We start from the raw sequence: 24,287 nt of genomic DNA, 5'->3' as shown, positions 1-24,287 counted from the left end.
TCATTTATCTTTGTCAGTCTGCTAACCTCTTCATTAGCAGCAACCATACTTGTATGAATGTGAAACATTTCTGTGCTCATCTTTTTAACAGTTTCCTTATATTGATTCACATTTAAATCAATGGTGGTAAGAGTTGGTACCTGTATTTTTGATGAGGATGACTCTCCTTGCTCCAAGGCCATAAATGCATAATTTCCAACTTCCTCATATTTATCATTATCAGAATCATCCCAATTTTTTCCCTCTGCAATATAGGCTTTGCTTTGCTGTTTCTTCAGAAGAGTTTCATACTTTGCTTCCAGTTCAAGATAAACTTTGTCTTTCTTTGCTTTCTTGGGTTTCCTGCATTCTGTAGTAAAATGGCCTAGCTCATCACAGTTATAGCACCTTATCTTTGATATGTCAAAAGATCCAGTTTTGTAGCCATTTTTGCTATCAGGTGTGTACTTCCTGTTTCCTTTCCAGTTGTTGTCTTTGTTGAATGATTGTCCTTTTCCCTTGAAGAATCTTGGCTTCTTTACTCTAATGTTATAGAACTTTCTTGCCAAATATGCCATTGACTAATCTAGCTCATCAAGTTCATCCAGTGTGTAGAACTCATCTTCTTCCAATTCCAGTATGACTTGTTCCTGTGAATCACTGTTTCTTTGCTCACTAGTTGAGACACTTGGAGTCTGGAATCGTGGATCAACATTAGATATTTGGCTTTCATTAACAATAAGAGCACTTGAACCATCTACAACATGCCATTGACCAGCTCTTAATGATTACCTTTGAATCATTTCCAATTCATATGTTTTTAAGATTCTACATAGAACTTTCAGAGTCAATCTACTCAAGTCTCTCCCTTCTCTGATTGCTGAAATTTTCTGTTCCCAATGGTCAGGGAGTGTGAGCAAAAACTTCAAGTTCACTTCTTCAGCTTCATAATATTTATCATGCAAAAGCAAATCATTAATCAGCTTGTTAAACCTTTCAACCACATCAGTAATGCTTTCCTTTGGCTTAGCCATGAAACCCTCATACTGTGAAATCAGTATCCTTATTTGATTTGACCTAACTTCCTCTATTCCTTCACACAACATCTCTATCTTTTCCCAGATCTACTTAGCAGTGTCACAGTTGACAATGTTATTGTCCATTACATTATCAAGTGACTCTATTAAGATCAGCTGTAAGCCACTATCTAGAGAGATTTTTTCTTTCTCAGGCTCAGTATATTTTGAAGGATCTTTAGGAGCATAATGAGCTGGAATGACCATGTCTCCATCTGTAGATTCCTCAACTCTTACCATAGGAGTGAAAGGCCCATTTTTGAGAATCTGAATGTATAATGGATTGGTCATCCTGATAAATAGCAACATTTTCTTCTTCCATAGAGTGTAGTTAGTCTTATCAAAAGTAGGGATTTTGATGCTACTGATTTTCCTTGTATTCATTCTTCCCAGATCTTTCTGATTTTTCTTGTATTCATTCTTCCAAGATCTTTAATCTGTTTACTTTCAGATTTTACTTTGATACCACTTGTTAGGTAATGAATTACACACAGAGAGGGGGGGTGAATGTGTTTTTGTGCTTTTCTGATTTTCTTGAATTATTTATAGTGATGAACAAAGTAAATTAAAACCTTGTAGTAAAATGTGTTAATACTGAAACTAAATAGATAAAAATAGTGAACACGGATCTTTTAAAACTCACTTAATTTTATATTAAAATTAAGAATGTCTTGCTACAAAATTTATAGGCTCTTTGTTGATAAAGAGCTTAGCTTCTTCCTTGAGAGAATACAAGATTTCTGATCTAAATTGTTACAGCTAAATCAAAGCATCCAGTGTTTACTTTCTAGAACAGTAAACACTATTTTTACACAGCATGCAATAGCATGTAGTACACCTTATTTTTGGATAACCAAGTCTTTCTATTTCTGGCTTAGTGTATCTTTGCTAATCTTGCTTGCCTGTGACTTTACTTTGCCAGTTAATCTTGGCCTTTGATCTTGTACTCTTCAAACTGCTTTTTGTAGACTTGTCAATCCAACTGATTGGATTGTTTGTTGATTGATAATCTTGGATATTTAACTGGTCTGTACTCTGTACTTTGAGTTTTACCTCGAGATCTCTAATTTGGTATATAGAGAACTTGACATCTCGATAAGTATAATGGCTTAGCGAGATCTCTCATCACTCTATAGTTGTTTTGACTTATCGAAGTCTCTGAGTTCTCTATAAGAGAATTTGGCCTGTCGAGATGTCTAAATTTCTGCATGTAGAACTGACTTATAGATATCTCCAATCTTCGTGTCTTCAATTTTGCTTGTCGATATCTCCGAGTTCTCTAGTACAGAAATGACTTGTCGATATCTTAGAGATTTCTAGTGATATTTGACTTATCGATATCTCTGAGATCTCTAGTGATAATTTGACTTGTCGATATCTCTGAGATTTCTCTATAAGCTTTTCTTGACTCCTCGATAAGTCATTCTGGAGTTCTCGAATGACTTCTCTATAATACTTAATATGTGACTTATATACTTTTTGACTTTGAATATTTTTCATTAAACAGATTTATTTAACTTCAAGCTTCTTCATACTTTCTCTGAGACATGATCTTCATGATCTTCTTCCAGAGCTAATTCTTAGGCTTGAGACTGTTAACAGAAAAATACTCCAGTCTAGTCTATTTACATTTTTACAGACTTAAATGTTACAACACAAAATGCAGACTTAGATTACCATACAACTTACTTAGAGTTGTCAATTTGACTTAGTCTCGTTATTGTATAGGCATGTCTTGCACAACATTTTGGCTTGCAAGTTTTATGTAGAAAGCTTCTGCCAAGAACATAGGAGGCCATTTTTTAAAAATCTAGGACATCTTTTTCCAAAGTTTAAAAGTATAAGATCTGTATTTGGCATGTCTGCAGCAGATTTGGACAACAATGAAGCCCCGAAAAGAGCCTGTTACTCTTTAAAAAATCTTTTTTGCGTTTAAGGTTAAACTATCAGAAGGCTGCAATAGTCGGTCTGCAGTTAGCCCGTAATCAACTTCATCGGGTTGTTGAAGCCGAGAGGCCACTCCATTGAAGTGACTGAGTACTCGTACTTGTTTTTGAGATCTGTGAGCAATTGTCCTCTAATGACAAGTAAAGCCAGGTATCATGTAATGGAAATTAAAGTCAGGATCCTTTAATGGCAAGCAAAGTCGGATGAAGCAGTTTCAGGCAAGACTTTGGCAGGTGGAAGATGCAGTATGGAATTACTACTTATTGCACCACTCCGTCCATTTATGGATATGTCAGTGCTATTGTTATGGTTTATGGTTGTTGGAACCTGGCTCTAATACCATGTTGAGTAATCAGCTCATCTAAAATTTTAAGGTGTTAGAAGAAGATCTCAATAAGATCTTGTAGTTAACATTAAACAATAAAATTATTAAAAACAATACAAAGATACTAAACTAAAGTATGTCAAGTAATTGGAAGATTGTGATCTATAAAATAAAAGGAGAAAGTACCCATTCCCTCAGTTTAGCTTATCACTGTATTCAACCTGTAGAAAATGCATTTCAGTTTTTACCAAATGGTTGTTAATAAATTTAATCAGCTTTCTGGGCTCAAAACGGGGACTGAAAGTTATCCCAAACAGGCACATAGTTTTAATTGACAAATCAGAGACAGTTTTAATTGACAAATCAGAGTAATCATTTATAACATCACTGTTGTATATGCTTGCTGCTATGTGTGTGAAGATGATATATGTTCCTGGAATCGGGGTAAATTAAAGGTTGGTTGGGTAAGCTGGTTGGCAAGTTCTCGCTATCATTGCAATGGACTTTGCTCCAAAATTAGAGGGGGCTAGTTTTATTGTTCTAGCACAAAATTTCTCCCATTTCTTTATTGATACCCAATCTCATTACAATAGTGTTGTGGAGTGTAAAGATGGTTTATGAAAAGAGTATATTAAGTGTGGTGATATTTGCATACCCTAAATTGGTTCTTGCACATCCTAATAGTTAATGTTACAAAACTAACCTTAAGACATTCAATAAATACTTACTTTGAAGTTTTCATTTGCTGCTATATTCGCACTCTTTCCGATATATCTTTCTGCCTTTTATTATACTATTTTTTATGTTTTTTTTTATTTTTATTTTTTTAATTTAAATTTTATAATAATTTTCTTAAATATTCTTTTTATTTTTTTATCGTTGGTAACCCGCAGCCGCTACCCTTCGGGTGTGCACTGGGTAAATCCTACGGGTTCATGCAATAGCCTGCAAACTACGTGAACCAAAGTAAACCATATCTAAGCGACAGGCTCTGACTGAGGAGGCATAATCATAAATTCTTCTCCTGTGAAATTTGAACCTGTAACCAAGAGGATAGTTATCCCCTCTTTAACCAGCCGAGCCAACCCTTGCGGACATAATTTTTTTTTATCGTCGGTAAACAGCAGCCGCTACCCTTCGGGTGTATAGTTTAAAACCTTTTTATGGTTTTATGATTTTAAATAAAAATTGAATGTTTAAATTTTTATTCAAAAAAAATTAAAAAGAAGTTATGCAACTATTCTTTGCATGTATCTTAAAATGCGTGTTAGACACTTTCTCCGGAATGTAAATAAATGAGAGATACGGAGGAAGTATTATACTAATGTAACCATACAAGTCAAGGTTTTCGAACGAATAATTCGGATACAGATATATGCCTATGTCTGTATCCGTATTCGTAATTGTCAATTCAGATACATATAATATCTATATTATTTCGGATATATATATATAATATCCATTTTTTCTCGAATACGAATGCAAATTTTTTGGACGGTATCAGGTTTTTTGAATTTTTTCGAAGGCACAACCTTACTAACGATGATTTTAGAATTTTTTTTGGATTAAACTGAAATAATATGTTTATTTATGTACAAGTCATGAACCCTAAAATCTCCTTTTTCTCAAAAGATTCCATTTTATTAATACAATGACATTATATATATATATATATATATATATAGGGTAGCACTCCATGGAGTACCCTCTTATATAGAGAATCGTGGAGAACTATTATTTAAAAATTATAAAATATATAATTTATTTAATTTTTCATCATATATAGTTATAAATTTAATTATCAAGTTAAAAATCGAAATTACGCAATTTTTTATTTAAAAAATCATTGAAATTATTAAAAAAAGTTTAAACTGGTTCTACAGCAGAATCACAGTAGAATGACACTTATTAAAAATTATTACACTGTAGAATCAAATTTAAAATCAAATAATTTTATCAAATTTTAATTGTTAAATTTTTTATTCTAGATTAGCATCGAATTTTATATTTTTTAAAATAAAAATTTTCAATTTGTGATTAGATTTTAAAATAAAAACAATGGTTCTCCACGGTTCTCCATATAAGATAGTTCTCCACGCAGTAAAGGCCTAAATATATATATTTGATTTGGACACAAAATATTAATTTCTAAAAAATAATAGCTCTTCGCATTTATATGAATAATAAGTTTAAGCATTTCCGTCTCCCTAAATTTAGAAATCTATACTATAATATATAACCAGAATGAGTATATCTTGATTCAACGGTTATTCCCATATTTTAATTATTACAAAATAAAATTAAATAGTGTTATACACATGCTAAACTACTTAATTGCTATCTTACTTAGTCTTCTTATTTCTCTAAACAACAACCAAAACTTATCATACTAAACTACGATTACAGCCACCTCCTAATTTTTTTATTATTTTTATTATAAATATATAATTACTATATATTTATATAAATATATTTTTAGCCTCCTGGTTCCGTCTGTTTCTCGAAAGTAATTTCTTAATTATTTTAATGTTTGTTATCTTTTGGTATTTGTTTTTATTTTGTAAATTATGTATTTTTAAGGATTTCTTGTATTTGTTCGATCTTCGTGAAAATAACATCCTTTTTAAAAAAAGGAGATATGCAAATAGTAAATACAAATTTCAAATATCTCATCATTTCCAACCATCCTCGTCTTTCATTAATCAATTTATAAAACAAAATATTCGCAACACAAAATTAAGAGACGAAGATTATATAAATATTTAAAGATGAACAAACCCGGTACAAAAAAAGCTCCAAGAAGAAGGCTAATAATCAAGGGTCCTTACATGCCACAAATTAAACAAAAGGTAAAGACAGATTTACAAAGCCATTAAACAACAAGAGTAGTAAAGATGGATTGGTTGAAGCTCCAAGGAAGCTATTAATCAAAGGTCGGGCCAGTAGATAAATTAGGGCACCGAGGTTGGAGTGGTGGTGTCGGAGCTACGACTACATCTTCTTTTGGCTCTCCCGGTAAGTGGACGCGAAGATTGTAGCAACAAACCCAGACTTTACCATCACCTCGAATTGCCAGCTGTTGTCGTAAAACTACAACAAAAAATAATAGTCGATTAGATCGTAGAATCATAACTACAAACACGCATAACCATATAAAACACACACACACACAAACACGGCTCTCATTACCTCCCTTGCTTGTTTCATGTATTTGCCGAAAGTAGGGCTAATCTTGTTCCAAGAAGCTTTCCATGAACCCATCTCCTCTCCTCTCCTCTCCTCTCTCTCGACAGATCTGTATCAATATATTTCTATAGCTTATCTCTTCCAACACTGATTGCGTTTGACCTACCATCTACACCTTTTTTATAACTTCTTCTAGGGTTAAGAAGGGCATGTTTGGATTTTTGTCAGGCCCATACTTATTATTTTCTTTTTTTTTTCCAAGCCCAAATGTTATTATATTCATATAATCATTGGACCGAGCTTCTTCCTTTATTTTTTGTCGAGAAACAATTTTACGTGACGGATTTTCCATTGGAGAAGTTTATTGGCCTAGTTTGTTTTCGACGTAACTAAACTATATAACTTAGAATTTCTTGAACTATAAAATAATTACACTTTGGTTTATTATATTTTAAATTGGATAAAGAAAAATAAAATTTCATGTTATGCGTAGTTGTTCGTATAAAATATAGGAACCTAGTTATCAAGCTGAATTATGGTCACTAGAAATTACATAACTAACAAGTATAAAATTATTTAATACTTACCAAAATTAACTACATAATCACTAGTTACATGATAATAAACCAAACATATATATTTCTAATTACAGTTTAACTTATAGCAGTAACTTTTTTTTGACAAATGCAGAAAGTTCTCATTAAATTGAATAGAGTACAGTCGGAACAAACTCCCAACTGTCAATACAAACAGGTGATAAAACAAATAACATACTAAAAACAATTAGATGATTTGTTTCCTGATCGTTTAACACATAAAATTTAAAAATTCTTAAAATTAAAAAACGAAATCAAATACATCCCAAGCGATCCAAATTGCAGCAGTATCTCTGAAAATAGCAACATCGCAATAGATCATATCACATAAAATTATGGTTAGCCCAGTATTCAGAAATACCAATCGCATAAAATGAGATTGGAGAAGCGGCACCCCAGCTATCTACATGTCGGACACCAGCTATAGACATGTCGAAGGCACCCCAGCTATCTACATGCCGGATACCAGCTATAGACATACCGAAAGTATAAACCCATGAAAGATGAACAATCTTTAGTTGTGAAAGGTGAGCTCTTGCAATAATCACCACCGTCCAAGATCCGATGCAGACTTTGCAGATCACCAAAAATATCAATAAATTCGTCCTCAATAGATCCATCACCAGATAAACTCAAACATGACTAAATAAAAACATAATGAACACTCCAAAAGGAGAGACAAAACACACACTCCAAGAGGAGAGACACACAAACACCCAAAAAATTAGGTTTTATTGAAAGGAAATAAACGAGAATAACAGAAAATGAAGGGGTTGGGGTTTTCCACCGGAGAAAACTAGTGGAAGCCCCTCGATTTACTTGAAAATAGACAAACCCTAACAGAAAGGATGAAAGAAGGGAGGCGGCTGATAGGGATGTGTTTAGGTCTTTTTATAGCAGTAACTTAATTTCAAGGAAGTTCAAGTTTCCATATAATTATAAAATTGACGAAACAAACGAGGTATAAGCAAAAGTACTTTTTAGAGGAAATTGGGATATAAAGCCCTGTTACGCGCGGTACGAAAATTATTTAAAAATTATATATTTAATTATGTTGTCTAGTGAGATCAATTATTTTATGGTTGTAATAAATAAAAATTTGCGTGTTATATAGTGCATAATCATTAACATAATCATGTTTAAAATGATAATACAAAAATTTTGTTATATATCTTTTATATAATACTATATAGAACAGATTATTGTGATATGTAAAAATGGTATAAAAATAATTGACTTAAAATATTGATGTCATATTTTATTTTATATTAACATTATAATAATAAATATAAAATAAAATATTAATTAAGTAATATTTATAAAAAAATCAAATAAAATGGTTGATTTTTTTACCCATAGACCATAAAAGCATTTAGGAACAGTTGGGATTATAAATTTTAACCAATGAATCTGACAGGGCTTTTTAACCGCAAACAAAAAAAAGTTTAAAAATCTAAAAAGCAAGTTTTTTTGGCCTCGTAGAAACAAGATTGCTTGATGCTCCGGTTCTCCAACAGACTTCATTTTCCATTTTGCAAGACTTTCCATGTGAAAAAAGAACAAAGAAGTTTCAATGAAACAATCTGATTTTGCATTATATCAAACAACCTGTTTGCACTTTGCATTACTTGTTTCGACTCTTACACTTGAAAGTGATAGCTGAAACATTTACGACAGGGATTTATATAACTACGGAAAACATCAAAGTCAAATATAACATCATATCTCCAGTCCACAGAGCAGATTTCTCTCTGAGCCAGCATTAGTAAACTACCATAATAATTAAGTTTATACGAATATGAAGTACCATAATATCAAAACATCGGCATCCATGTGGAGACTACAGAACATTAATTAAGCTAAGCTAAGAGCTAGGATAAGCATATTAGTCCCACTTTATACAAGACTGCAGGGTTCCAGTAGATGAGACCAACACATGGGATGGAAACATCACAAAAAAGCTTACTTATTATACTCTGAACTATTTCTTAGCATTCCCGTCATTTTCACTTTTGGGCCTGCAATGGAGCAATAGAAAGTTAAAACCTTTTCCAGCGCTACACAAGTAAGACACTAGCAGTTCTGTATTCTTTGAGCTAAATCAATACTACAAATTATACTCTATGAAACACGTAACGAGAAAACCTTTAATCCATTTTTCAATGTAACTACAAATAGAGCACCCTTTCCAAAACACTAGATTACTTCATGCAACAAGGGTCGTCTGTAATAAGAATCGTCGTGAATCCATCTCACCAATATTACTTCTTGAAATGTAACTATACAATCTGTTTTTCAATCTATGATGATCTGAAATATCATCAATCTTGGCCACAGATAAAGTAAGTACTACATGTCCTATTTTAAATTCCCCTCTATCAAATGATTTAAGCTCAATATTCAAATCTTGCATTCTTTCAACAAGCACTGAGATCACCACTTTACAAACCTAGCATGTTAAAAATAATTGAATTGGAAGTCCAACAGCCATTTCTTTTGTCAAAATCAGGTACTACACAGCCTTCATTGATCTTAGAGATGTGATAATTTACTAGTTACGGATCAGTATAACTCTGTTAATCCTGTTCAAATATGCACGTATGACCAACAAAGGAATAATTGAACGGTCAAAAGGAGAAAATTACATGTAATGGTGTAAGTCACAACATCACTATAAACGTGACTTGTATACCCAATGAACAGACCTTTTTTCTCATTCCTGGGTTTTGAAAGTTTTTTAGGGTCAAACACAGAAGGAAGAAGAAGCAGAAGAAGGAGAAGGAGGAGAAGAAGAAGAAGAAGAAGAAGAAGAAGAAGAAGAAGAAGAAGAAGAAGAAGAAGAAGAAGAAGTGAGGTAGTGACCAGTGTCTAGGAAATATTTAAAACTATAATCAAAACGGGTATATGTCACATAAAATAAACTAGAGCAAAAATTGAAGAAGTGGGGTAGTGACCAGTGTCTAGGAAATATTTAAAACTATAATCAAAACGGGTATATGTCACATAGAATAAACTAGAGCAAAAATTGAAATTTAAAAATTAAAATTTAAATGATTTAAATATTTTGACTCTGGTTGGAAGATTCAGATTCAGTCAAAAAGAAGTAAATCATACAATTATTTACATAATTAATTAAATTTATATAATTTTAATTCAACAACATATATTAGTTTGATGTTTAGTTTTATATATTCTAAAAATCGGTTAATTCAGGATGAATATTCAGAAATCGGAGATTAACTAATTCAATTTTAATCGAGTAGTAGGTCGAGTACTTAAATGTTAAAAAAGAATACCCAAAAATTGGTTGAATATTCAAATTTAGAATTTTGAGATATCACCAATTCGATCCCATTTTCGAGTTTTGTAATATTGATTTTATTCCAATTTACTAGATAATTAAAACAACTCATCTTAAGCTCTTTTTAGACACAAAACAACAGTACTATTAAGCCTCCTTTTTATATGATTTTTACTTTTTCTGCACAAAAGGCTATGTGTGTCTATGCTTAAAATATTTTAGCAAATTAGCATATATTTAATTTAATTAATGGTGTAACTATGGCATGTAATAATTCATCAACGTATTCCTAAAATTGGGATCAACTTAGATAAAGTTTTCCAAGCAGACGAGACCCTTATTTTCTAAGGATATAAGCTCATTACAGTACAAAACTAATAAAGTTTGATGCACGCAGAATACAAGTTATAGTAAACATAAACAGATAAGCCTCCGATCAACACATATTTTCTTAATTTGAACAAAATCTTTGAACTTTGTGGTGGCGGTAATTGTATAACTTGGAATGTAAAAGTAATTTTTAATTAAGTGCGATTTTGTTTAACTTTTATTTGTTTCATTTTTATTTTATTCAATTTTGTAACTCAAACTAAACTGTTAAACCGATATTTCTCAAATTAAAATTAAACGGATGATTTGGTGACAAGAAGGCACTATAAAAAAATAATACTAAATTCAAATACATAAATTTAACCGGACTAAATTCGATCGATTTCAATTGTTTAATTTGACACGGCTAAATATAACCGTTAGCGGCCAAATTTAAATCCGTTTAAAATTTTGAATTTAAAAATAAATGCGACCGGCCAACTAATTAAAACAAAGTTTCAAATTAGCTCAACTCGGCGAGGAGAGGAATAATTCTATTTAGTGGCAACTGGCAATGGTATCCTATGTCTCTATTTGGATACTGAGTTCTTGACTTTGTAGCAACAACATCACGATCTATCATTCATTCGTTACAGTGAGATACTTAACTTTGAGCGGGAATCATAGTATATTAATTAATCCGTAGCCAACTACATATTTTTGTCAAATTTATCTTAGTGCCTTCGTATTAACAAATTTGTTGTATTTTATAACTCTTTTTTTTTCCTTTGCGGTGGTTGTTTGGTGTGAGAAAATGGAAGTTGTTTAATGATCATGTAAAATTCCGATTGTGAAGAAATTGATGAAGGGGATTTGTTTCTTGGGCATGCAAAAGCTGTCGCAGCTGTCGCGTGTAGCCCTGCAGCTCCGCCCTACACTGGAACCATATCGAAAAAGATAACAAAAAGTTCTCCATACTCACTTGCTCATTACAAAGAGGGTCTTTATGAGTACTTTGTTACTGTATAATCTAGGTTTATACATACCCGCTCACATGACACTTATACATGCATAATTATAGAAAAAACAACACACTATGAGAGTATGACTCTGAGCAGGTGGCCAAATGGGCGGTTCAGTTCGCCCGGACTCGGCTCGGCTGGTTGATTTATTCGTCTCAAATTGGTTCATCTCCGGAGGGTTTCAACTCGACACAAATCAGAATCATATATGAGGCGTTTATGAGTCAAGGTAGTGTAGGATACAAATTGCAGCTACACGTATAAGTGGGTTTTGTGTATTTTTAGTTCAAACTACATGTTTGCCCACCTGTAGATATAAATATTCAATTTGGTCTCTTTGATATTTAGTTCATACCTCACTAATTAATATTTTATAAAAATATTTCTTCATAATCTTAGCTTTAAAAAAGTAAATGTCACTAATATTTTCAAAATCAAATTATTTTCCGGAAAAATCTAATCTTATTTACATCGAATCCTACCAAAATCGGCGAACTAACTAAAATATTCTGTTAATTTTATAAAAATGTTCTGTAAATTTAATTAATAAAATTTACGAAAGCATTTTCCTTTTTTAATTCCAAAAAAATTATAGTCGAATTGTTATATAAGTTTTGTAGTCAAACTACATCATAAGTTTACAATTTTAAATTTTGAACTATGTAAATTTTTGAACAAAGAAATGTGATGCTGGTGCAAAAGGAACACCATTCTTCTAGCTTAAAGTTATCAATATCTTCAAAAGAAAACAAAAGGAACAACTCAAAAGGATAACAAAAAGGACAGTCACTTTCTACATATCTCTACAGTTGATCATAATACTCGTGGTTGTTGGTGATCTTGTTGAGAGGGGACGGCATAAAACAAATATTCTAACAAAAAAGCACTGACCTTACATTGTGTAAGCTCAATCAAATATTTCAGATTTTCTTCTCCTCGAACAGACTGTATACAATAATCTCTTCTGATCGGAAGCGACGCTAGAGTTCACATATAAAAGGTGGAGTCTGTGACTGCACGTGTAAATACATTTATGATGTCATTAACTTTCTTCTTTTTTGTTCAAGTGACGTATATAATTGCGTAAATTTTGAAATTTCATCAGCAATTTTTTCTAGAAGGTTGAATTGATCGTTTCGAACACAAACTTCTAATCAGTTTCGTAGCTATAGATTAAAATTTGGACTAAACCTACACTAATTTCAGTTCTAATTAATATGAGCTACGAGCATGTGTTTATATCTTAAAATGTTAATATAGGTAGTTGGTCGGTTGTTCGATATAGTTGTTCGGTATGGTAAATAACAATCGTTAAATTTAAGGATAGATAGATGAGAATCATTGGATATAATAATAAAATAAAATTATATTTATATTTAAACTGCTCTCATAAGTTCAGGTTTCGAATCCCGTCAACATCATATTATATTTAAACTTTTATATTCCTTATTTTTAAAAATTTCTACACATTCGAGTCTCGTGAACAACATATTATATTATTTATTTTTATTCAAGTCTCAATTTATCATTAAAACTATATTATTATAACTTATTATGTTCTTCAATTTATTTTTCAAATTGAAAATCTATATTATATATTATTAACTTTAAGATAAAATATACTCAGTGTATTATTTAAAATATTTAAATGTTAAAAGCAATTCGTGCATCGCACGTGTTATAGGCTAGTATATACTATAATAATCGAAATATATTATAATTTGGTATTCCTTTCTTTGGTTAATTTGGTTATCTTCATTTATGACCGTCAGATTTTTAATCAAGTGATCATGACCGTTAGATTCAAATACTAAAAATACACTACTCAAGCTCTAAAGTTCGAATCCCGCCAACAAAAAATATTTTTATTATTATTTATACACTACTAAAACTTGCAGTTTCGAACTCCACCAATATCAAATATTTAAATTATTATTTATATATTACCCAAGATTCAGGTTCGAATCTCAACAATAATAAATATTTATATTAATATTTATAAATATATTAAAAAGGTGATAATCTAAACAAATTTATTATAATTTAAAATAATATAAAAATATTAATAAAGATCCGTGTAAAACTAGTTACCATAACAAAGCTCTCCCCGTATGATGTCAATAAAGAAGGAAGTCGAAAAGACACGCTAATGCTGATGACGATGACAAAACTCTCCTGTCCCGCTGAATGAATTCTTGACAGGACGCGTTAGTCCAATATTCTGCTATAGTTTTGTATCTATAGATTAAATCAAATTACAATTTTGATTCAATTTTTTTTAACATAAATATAAAGATAATCATTATGTTTAAGTACAATTTTTTAGAGCATTATATGAAAATTAAAGGGGATTCAAATACCCAAAATTTAACATTCATACAAAAATTCATGGAAGACGCGTCAGAATATGAGTATCAATTTTTTTAAAAAAAAATTAACAAAGAAAACGAGTACAAATTTGTATTTTGTGGATACGCAAATAAACAATACGTATTTCATTTAAAATATAAAATGAATACACATGCTTTTCAGTGAATATATATTCTGTAACCCCTTACTTTTGATGATCACAACACAGCAAACCATCATGTTGTTTTTTAAGACTGTTTGCAGGATATATCAGCTTAATGACATTGTTATTTAAGTATCATGACAGCTTGTTGTCATAAGACAGTGATGTATTTCAGCAAACCAAGATGAACAATGCAGATTCAACAAGGAAATGGTTTTTCAAGGAGAAAATTCAAGAACTTCTTTTAACTAATTGTAAGGACTTCTCTATTATATTATAAGTGTTTTATATATAATAGAGCTCATATATAAATTTTTTTCAAACTTTAAAACAGTTCCTAATTTGTAGGAGTTTGTTTTATCTTCAAACTCTATCTCCTACAAACCTGATTGAAACGTTTTATACTCATACAAAATAGAAGAGACTTTTATTGAACGTTATATATTCTTTCTCTTTTCTATCAAACGTATACATGAACGTTGAAAACCATCCTAACTAATTTAAAACGTTAGAATTGGATTCTAACCGTTGTAAGTTGTTGAGATTGTTTTGAACGTTAGTGTATATATGAGATTTCTTGCAGTTTTGATAGAAGAACTAATTGCAGCAAGAACACCTACAACTCATTGCTTTCATTGAAACAAAAGATTCTCTTGAGCTCTTAATTATATATACACGTTTTATCTTAAAGAGTCTATAGTTTGAGTTATAATCTCTTTATTATTCGATTTGTATTGTTTGAAATTGTATTGTGTACTTGCTGGATAGTTGGCTAAGGGAAACAAGAGTTTGGTGAACTAGTGCTAGATAAGTTTGTACTACGGGGTAGTATAGTACTTAGAGGGCAGGTCTAGATGCAGGGTTTCAGCAAACCATTATCAGCAGCTGGGATAAAGGGAGATATATTATTGTATCTTGTAATTGTAAATTTATTGTGATTCAATAATATATTCTCTTATCAAGTTGGTAAGGGACCATGACATAGATCATAGGGGATTAGGGGTTAAACCTGGCTAAAATTCTTGTGTGTTCTTATTACTTTTCTGCATACTATTTTTTGCACTGCATTTAGTCATCTCAGCTTACCATCATTGTCAGATTATTGAACTGTTTATAAAATACCAATAAGCTATTATCGGGTAAAAATTAAAACTAATCTTAGTTAGCCACAATCACATATTCACCCCCTCTAGGTGTATTTTCAGTTGGTATCAGAGCTTTGGTATACTAATCTTACTGTAACAGGAATAGTATTCGATCGAAATGGATGACAAATATCCCGAAGGAACCTCAGATTACCGAGCACCTCTCTTGCTTAGTACAGAAAATTACAACTGCTGGAAAGGTCGCATGGAAGTCTACATATCCAGGGAGCCACTAGCATTGAGAGTTGTTCAAAAGGGTCCATTTGAGTTCAAGGACAAAGAAGGTAAAATGAAAGACATTGATGATCTCACGGAGGGTGAACTACTCAAATACAGTTACAATGGAAAGGCTAGGAATTCTCTCATGAATGGGTTATGTCCTAGTGAATATGATAAAGTCTCTTCATGCAAATCTGCTAAGGAGATATGGGATACTCTGGAATTGTATCACGAAGGATCCAAGAGCTTAAAGAAGGTGAAATTGAGCAAACTAATGAATGAGTTTGGAAATTTTAAGCTTCGAGATGGAGAAACTATTCGAGAAAGTCAAGCTAGATTCCAGACAAATCTGAATGCCTTAAAACAACTTAGCAAATATATCCCTCAAGAGGAAATTAACATAAAAATACTTAGTGTTGTGCCATTTATCTATGAACCAAAGGTAACAACTTTGGAATCCTCTCCAACTATAGATACTATGGATCAATTGGCTGTTTTTGCTGAATTGGAATAATATGAAAGCAAAATCAAGGAAAGCCAATCAAGTTCTATGAAAGCTCCAGTTGCTCAAATGAAGCAGTTAGCTCTTGACACTAATGACAGCTTACTGGAATCTGAAGATGAGTCATATGAAGAATTAGCTTTAATATCTAGGAAGATCAGAAAGATGATCGAGAAGAAGAACAGACTGAAAAGAGATAAAGGCAGATTTTCCAGCAACAAGAAGGTCAACAAGGATTCTAAAGATCAGACATGCTTTGAATGTGGAAATCCAGGCCATTATAAGCGGGACTGCTACAAATTGAAGTCAAAACAGCAAGCTGTCTTCAAGGATAAGAAGAAAGCTAAAGCTCTAATGACTTAAAGTGATGATGACTCAGTTTTCAGTGATGATTCAAGTGGAGACATGGTTAATTTTCCCTAGTTGGACTTGATGATGATTCTATTCGAGGAAATTCAGAAAGTGGCTACCTAGAAAGTGATTCATAAGAAGATCGGAGTGAGGTAAACTCTTGTAAATATAATTTATCTTCTAAAAATATTATTTTGGAACCACTAACCATGTTGAAATGTGAGGATGTATCTATGGGAGAATATTATTCTCTTAAAGCTGAAAATATCAAGCTAAAAGAGAAGAATAATTATCTCAAGACCATGGTTCAAGATTTGATGAGCAAGGTGGATACTTGGATTGACAAGAAGGTACCTTCACAAGCTGACAAAGAGGCTGAAATCAAGGATCTTCAAGCTAAAGTCAGTTGTAATAACCCCAATTTTTGGAATTTTTTTGAAACCCTTATGAATAGTGATTTTGCTGATTATGTTGAATAAGAAAATTTTTCATACCACACTTTGTAGAGGTTCTTTTATTGTTATTCTGAGATCTTATTAGTACTCTATATGGTATATAAGTGTATGTAAAGATCGTCAGAATCCAAATTCGAACATTTTGATTTTTCCTGAAAATCCACCAGATACCGAAAGAATTGAGTATAAGGTAACAGGATAAAAAGGATTTAAATTCAAGGATTATAAGAGAGGATCATATAAGAAATATAATATATTGAGAAAGGTTTAGGGGAACCCAAGTAATAAGATCCCGGGTATGATCCCTCAAACGATAAACGAGAACGAAAATTAAGCGAACCGTATAACAGATAAGCGGTCATTAACCAAACAATTAAGCAAGGATTAGCATAAGAAGATGCTTCCACCACCAAGTGATGATAAGTGGCAAGAGATGAAGTCACCAAGATGATGTCATGCTTAGTCATACTCCACTCACTTTAAACAACCAACAAATCATCCAAATATCCCATTCACTTCATTTTTCACCACAAAAAACATTCAACAAAGCAAATACTCTCCCAAGAACATAGCTCCTGGCTTTTTCATTTTTTCAAGGAGAAAAATTCCAAAAATCAAGTTTCTAGCTTTGTTAATTTGCAAGGCAAGGTCCCTTATGATTAGATAAGCATATCCTAGGAGTTTAAGCTTCTATTTCTTCATGAATCTCTTCCAATAAATCAAGGAAGAAGATGATGAATAGTGTTTTCAAGATTACTAACTTTATTTTCTTTGATTTCCTTTAAGATCCAAGCATTCCTAAGCTATCTCAAGGCTTCTCAAGGCTTCTTAAGGCTTCCTAGCTACTCCAATCACTCCAAGGAAGGTATAACACCTCCAAACCCTAACTTTACTTTGAGTATTAAGATGGTTTTGATGGTTATAGTAAATGAGAAGCATGATGCTTGTGTGTTTAGAGTTTGGATTGGATTTGTAGTGATTTGGATGTTGAAATCTTGTTTATAGTTAATGAAACTTAAGTATAGCTAGTAGTTCATGTGTGGGGTTGTATAAATTGGAAAATCTTGAGGTTTGGGGACTGATGTAGTAAGGTTTGGATGAGGGTTGGTTTTATTGTTGGTTGTGAGTTGAATGGTGGTTGTTTGGGGTGGTTTAAAACTTGGTAATCGCGTAAACATAGTCGTCGTAATGCCCGATTTACCTTAGACTATTTTTGTTCTTAACATCAGGACCTGAAAACTCACTATTAGGTTTTGACTATTGCCATGATTAGATAGTTCATGTTACGAGCTTCGTTTTGATATGCGGTTCGCTTGAATCCGATGTACGGTTTAGGAGAAACAACCGTTTTAAGTAACGACGTTTCGCGACCGAACCATTACCCCTCGCCTTACTTTGAAACCTTGGTTAAGGACTTTAAATGACTAATTGGGGTATGAAACAATTATGTTAAGTGGATTAGGCAGTTGGTAAGGTACTCGCAAAAGAATCGCTATAAAATTCTTAATGGTTAATTTATTAAAAATGGTGGAGCCGAGGGTACTCGAGCGACGTAAGTGAATCGTTAAGCGCAAAAGCAAGCGTTAGAGTCTAATTGGTTAAAGTCTAGATTCTTAAGCGACTTTGGTTTAATTACAACTTATATGTTGTTTATAGGTTACCAGACTCGTCCCAGGCCTTTTACCACCCCCAGTCGCTCAGGCAAGTTTTCTACCTGTTATACTGTTGTGGTGATGTATATATGTATATGCATTATCTTGTGATAGATGCATGATTATTATTAGCAAATCTTGCGATATATTGGAGCATGCTGATATGGTTTATATGCATGCCTGTTTCATAATATTGATATCTAATTATTGATTCAAATGCTTATAAGTTGCATGATACCTATGCTAGAGATAAGCAGTAGTTGCGTATACCCTTAGTGTAGGGGACCCAAAGGTGAACATTTTCTAAACCGGGAGTCGATGTTCCCGAGTATATAATATATATATATATAGTTTTCAAAACTATTAATCGAATAAGGTTTATTCGATAACTTTATCTTAATTAATGAATATTAGTTTGAATATTCATTCGAGGACTTATGACTCCCTTTATTTTATTTAATGAATATTATTTTGAATATCCATTCGAGGAATTATGACTCTGCTTATTTTATTAAATAATATTCTTTATTTTATTAAAAAATAATGTTTCGATAAGCAAACTTATTTTCGATTATTCAAATAAAGATCTTACTTTCGTATAAGTATATCTTTGGTTATTTATTATTCATTTCAAGTATGAGTTTTAAAACTTCTACTTCAATTATTTTTATAAAGATTATCCTTATGGGAATATTATTTAAATAATAATATTCAGATATTTTCTAATATATCGGGACTGGTTTATTTCATTAAATCAGCATTACTCCAAACATTCTTAAAAATGTTTTCGAGTCTTCAAAATGATTTTTAAAGGTTATAGCGGATCCCAAAACTCGTTTTCAAATTTAAGATCTTCCTTTTTGAAGGGGACTTGAATACTCGCTCAGAAATCTAAAGGATCCGGCTCTGTGGTGTATTTTATATTCGCAACGAGGTTGCTGTTTTGATAAATGAATTGATTACTTACCCAATGTTCGGGAAGTAAGTCCATCTATTTGAGTCGGCATAAGCAACATGGGCTCAGTGGGCGTCCATGAAAGTGTAAGTGGCTCAGTGGGAGTCCATCAAATGCGTAAGTGGCTGAGTGGCAGTCCAGCATAAGGTCCTATTGCGGTCAGGGTGATGACCAGTGGGGAATTCATCCATCTACCAGTAGAAAATGTTACTTATTGGTATTTTTGCCTGATCAGCAAGATATCAGGTTTATGCCAAGATTTTCTCCTTTCCAAATTCATTGGATATTGCAACTCTGTTTATAATTTTCATAACAGAGGTTTTCAAGGAGTGTATGAAATGTATATATATATAGGTGTATATATATATCGGGACTTAATGAAGTATCTCGTAACTTCATTTCTTTCAAATGATATTTCAAAGATTGAATCTATTCAAGTCTTATCTTGTAGTCTCATCAGTGTGATGAACTTTTGAAACTAATTATAACTTGAACGGTGGTAGTTCAAGCAGTATTCTGAAAAGATATAAGTATATTGGAGTATCTTGTAACTTCATTTTTTCAACTTATATCTAGTTAATGATTATCTTATGAATAACAAAGGTTTTCAGAAAAACGTTGAGACAAGGTTAGATATATGAGATCACCTTGCAACGATATTTTTATACAATTATAAACTGGAACTCTGTGTATATTATACATGTCAGAGGATTTCAAGGATTGTGAAAAGTATATAGGTATATATATACTGAATATTTTGCGACTTGGTTGCGTTAAGATATCAAACTTGGTTCATTTCTTCTTGACCAAGACTTTCATGAGTACTATGAGAATGCTCGTATATTGTTAATTATTATACATATTATTTCGGTGGGCTTGTTGCTCACCCTTGCGTTCTTCTTTCATCACACAATAACAGATAGACAAGATGAACATGATCAAGCTCCCAATTCGCGAGTAGATATGAAACATTCTGCAGTTTCCTGTAGGCGCTGATGCCGTGTAACTGAGGTAGGATCTACCAATAGGCTAGGCTTTCAACTTTCGATGTACCAGACTTATGTATATTTATGAATTGTAATAATGACAAAGAATATGTAAATTATTCAGAAACCCTTTTTAAGGTGAAATGGTTTATAATTGTGGAATAAAATGACTTGTGTTATTTTTGGTATTCATCTCTGAGACTATAACTTGTGGTGTGTGTGTATATTATGGGGTCACAGTACGTAGTAGTTGGTTGACTGTTAAGATTAAGTATTGATAAGGGAAATGGAACTCGTGACAACCTGGATCCCCGACCCCAGATTTGGGGGTGTTACATCAGTCATGTGCAAAATTTCCCTTAAAAGAAATAAGACTCAATTAATGGAGATCACAGAGCTAAAGAAGGAGATTGAAGCAAGGGATGAATGTTTGAAGCTGTTCAAACTCAGAGAATCAATAAATGCAGAACCTATAAATCAAGCAGAAGATCCATCTCAGCAAGTGTAAGGTCCCGTAAGAGGGCTATTTTAAGCTAGAAGGGGGGTTGAATAGCTTAATTACCAATTTAAAATTTTTTGTGGCATTTTAAAACTATTTTATCCCTTTTTAATACTACCCGAGTGGTTATGCAGTTTATATGTGCGGAAAATAAAGTGCAAGGAAAGAAAATACCACACGGTGATTTTATCCTGGTTCGCGATGGCGCAACCTCTAATAGATTCGCTCACCCCTACTCCAGTCCCCGAGCTCCTCTCCCACACTCGGGATTTTCCCTTATAATAAACTCGCTCCTTTAGTAGGCAGAGAAGCCTTTACACCCTTTACAAGTATTTGTCTTAGTGCGTAACACAAGGGTCACCACCTCAAAATAAATGTAATACTACACAACTTATCTTAGACAATAACTCCCCGCTATTTTTTCAAAGTTGTTGTAGAGCCTTTGTATGGACTTGGCTTCCTTAGTTTTTGCCGGTCTTGGATCTTAGTGATCCGGTCTTGGGTCTTTCCTCTTCTTCATGATGCGAAGACTACTAACTCCCCGTTAGTACATCTAGGACTTGGGTCTTAGAATGAAAATCACCTCACGTCACTTCACCTCACTACAAAACTAATAAGACAATCCACGAAACAAAACAAGTAGAAAAATATTTATTTTGAACTAGTATGTTAATGTACTAGCCCACAAGTAGTATAATATCCAAATAAGAATATTAAAACTAATTAGTTATACTTGACTTAGAATAATACAAGATGGTCAAGTATACTTATAATTACTCCTTTATAGATTTAATAAAGTTGTGGAGTAATATGAGAAGTCCCTTTTTATATTAAGCACTTATGGCTTATGACTTCTTTAGTATTCTTCTTCTTTCGATTAAGTATTTATGGATCGAAGAATACTTTAATTACAACCTCAGAGTTGTAATTTTACCTTTAAGTATATCAACTTAAGGTTTTAAGATATACTTGTATATTGACGATTATAAGGTCAAGGTATACTCTTTTAACTTCAAACACATTTATAAGATTTATGAGTCTTAGCCAAGATCCAATTAAATAAGTGCAAGTAATTGGCTTAAAATTGTGCTTTCGAAGTTTGGACGAATAATTACGAGTATTTTATAGATATCGTAGTATAACCCCACGGAACACTGAAAGATGTTAGAAGGGGCTTATACGATATGACTCGTAATTGTTTATATACACGCTATGTGTTAGCCAAGATCCAATTAAATATCATAAATTAATTGGCTAACTCGTGGATTTGATTCGTCCTTAATTTTAACGGATGATTACGAAGTAGTTTATATGGAACAAGCTATAATCCCCCGGAACACTAAAGATGTTAGAAGGGATTACACTTTTACTTCGTAATATTTTATATGTACGTTATTAGTTAGACAAGATCCAATTAAAGAGCGTTAAGTAATTGTCTAACTCGTACGATCCGTTTTAAGATTTGACAAATTACGAAGTGTTTATATGAGACAAGTAATAATCCCCCGGAGAGCACTAAAGATGCTAAAAAGGATTACACTTAAACTTCGTAATTATTTTATGAGCACGAATGAATGTTATCCAAGATCCAATTAAAGTGCAAGAAATAATTGGTTAAATCGTACTTGTGTCAAATATAATCTCCCCTTGGAGATAAAGTACTTTTCTTTTTAGATCTTCTCGTTGGAATGATTTTTTACGAAGATCAAGTACTTATACGAATTCCGAGTTTGAATCTAAGTTCTCCCCGAGAACTTTCTTTATAAGAGTGCTTGTATTAGAGCTTAAGATGAAGTAGAGAAGTTAAGTACAAAGCTTATATACAAAGAACTCAAATAAGAAGCTAAAACTAACCACTTTTGAAAAACGGTCGGAAAAGTTCGCCGAAAAAATTCGTCGGAGGTTCGGACGGATTTTGACACTTTGGTCGAAATTGGGCAGCCCTTCGGGAGGCCGGGAAGTGGTAGTGGATGACCTCACTTGGTGGGATAAAGCTTGGTTGGGTGAAGCTAAGCTTGAGTTTCAAAAACCTTGTATATATGTAAGTATATAGAAGATAGAGAAGGTTTTTGAGAAGAAGTGTGTGTATAGAATTTGAAAGAGATGAAGAGAAGCACTTCTTGAAAAAATCCCAGCAACTTTGTGGCTCTTTAGCTTTTTGGAAATGGGTTGGGGTGGGGGTTTATTTATAGGAGAAGTTGGGTGGAATGAATGGTGAAGATTTGAGAAGGATTGGATGGTGGATGGAGTGTATCACATGGATTGATGACATGGCAAGTAGGTTGTGTTTCTTTGCAAGTGGGAAGGAAGCACAAGCTAGTACTTATTCAAATCTCAGCTGATATATATATTAAATATATATTTTCCTTTTCTTTTAATCATTCCTTAATTACTTTAATTAAGGATTAAGCACAATTAATTATGAACACCCCAAAAACACTTAAATAAATATCATAAAAATATGATAATTACCTAAATAATATAAAATGTTGTCCTGCAAGTTTTGGTCAACTTTAGTCAATGGTAGCTAGGTCAAACTTGGTCAACTGTGGGACCAACTGCCTCGATTTTTGTGCCCGGACAAAAATTATCTGAAAGCTACGAAATTTTTACCATACTTAGAAAATACCATTTAAATGATCAATACCAAATTTCAAGTCATTCTAGAATGTGAAAGTATTTTATCTAAAATTGGAACTGTTCTGTCAGCCTTTCTTCCGAGTAAAAATACCATTGGTCTTGAAATAAAGGAGTTGGATCTTTTGACCAAAGTTTTGACTTGTATAAATACTTAAAATAAATTTCCTAATATATGAGATATATTTGGGTGATAGGAAATGTGTTTGAGTATTTTTTTTTGAATAATTTTCTCTGAGAAATGCTGATTTTACGAAACGGGAGAAAATTACTGTGAGTATACAGAAATGAGTTGCAGAACTGGATATTAATACTTCAATCATGAATATTAATAATCTTTGAATAAAAACTCTTTTGATTATATTTAGAGATATATTTTGAAGCGAAGAGTTAAATGTTTTTGATATAGCACGAGACTTCTAAAGAATATCTCTGATATATTCTTTATTCGAGCTTGTTGCCATATTCCTGTTGCAACACATATCTAAGAAATATCATATCTTGATGTTTTTTCTTCGATCATATTTCCTTAGATATATATTCCATAAAGATATAGTTTTGATATTTTGCAAGAATGGAATATCTCTTTTATCTGTTTAAAAGATATGATTTTGCTAGCTTGACTTTGATTTG

This window comes from Apium graveolens, chromosome 1 (assembly GCF_009905375.1).
Source record: "Apium graveolens cultivar Ventura chromosome 1, ASM990537v1, whole genome shotgun sequence".
NCBI lineage: Eukaryota > Viridiplantae > Streptophyta > Magnoliopsida > Apiales > Apiaceae > Apium > Apium graveolens.
Note: the sequence above shows the minus strand (reverse complement) of the source record.